The sequence below is a fragment of the Branchiostoma belcheri genome, unplaced genomic scaffold (genome assembly GCF_001625305.1).
Source record: "Branchiostoma belcheri isolate BF01 breed outbred unplaced genomic scaffold, Haploidv18h27 scaffold124, whole genome shotgun sequence".
NCBI classification, from domain to species: Eukaryota; Metazoa; Chordata; class Leptocardii; order Amphioxiformes; family Branchiostomatidae; genus Branchiostoma; species Branchiostoma belcheri.
Window position 1 is genome coordinate 163,243 of NW_017802647.1, and position 755 is coordinate 163,997.

Here is a 755-nt window from a genome sequence, read left to right on the forward strand (position 1 = left end):
GCAAATCAGGAGCTAATTTGCATAATTAATGAGGAAAATTATATAAATCTGCTTTGTTCGATATAGAACTATGAAACACTTGTGACATCTACTTGAGAACGAGAAAAACATCTGAGGATATAGATTATGTAAATGAGGACCTAATTTGCATAATTAATGGCAAATTCTTATAATTCCATAGTTGTAACTGCTGCACCCCGAATTTTTTGCTTGCCACATTTGGAAGTTAAGTGAAGGTGAACATCAATAAATATAATTTATTCAAATTTTGACCTGATTTGCATAATTTATGAGGAAGTGCTATAATAGCCTTTTTGTTATGATAAGGCTGTCATTGGATGGAGAATATGATCAACTGATATAATCCATGCAAATGAGGCTCTTATTTACAAAATCAATGATTAAAATTGTACAATTCGTCACCCGCAAGGGTTAACATCATTTGGCGAAGGTATGAGATCGTGGAACTCNGGGAGGATAACAAAATTGTCAACAAATCTCTACACATCACCAAAAATCTCATCCACCAAAACAAACATAATTTTACGCTTCTCTATCTTCAAGATACTGATAAATTGAGTGATCTTACTTTCAAGATCTTAGCCTTTCAGAGAAGTATGGTATAAAGGAAATAACAAGCCGCAAAATAATAACAATGGACACAAAGATTGTGACAAAAATGGCCCCTAAATGCCTAATTTGATCTGTAAGTAACTTGCTTGAATGCCAAAGATTCAGAACGAAATCACTACATT

At 33.2% G+C, this 755-nt stretch overlaps 1 protein-coding gene across 1 annotated transcript in view; it reads right to left on the minus strand.

Annotated features, from left to right (window-relative positions):
* The window catches only part of LOC109463297 (meteorin-like protein), a 29,431-nt gene that overhangs the window by 27,644 nt on the left and 1,032 nt on the right, over positions 1-755 (minus strand). The window lies entirely within an intron of this gene.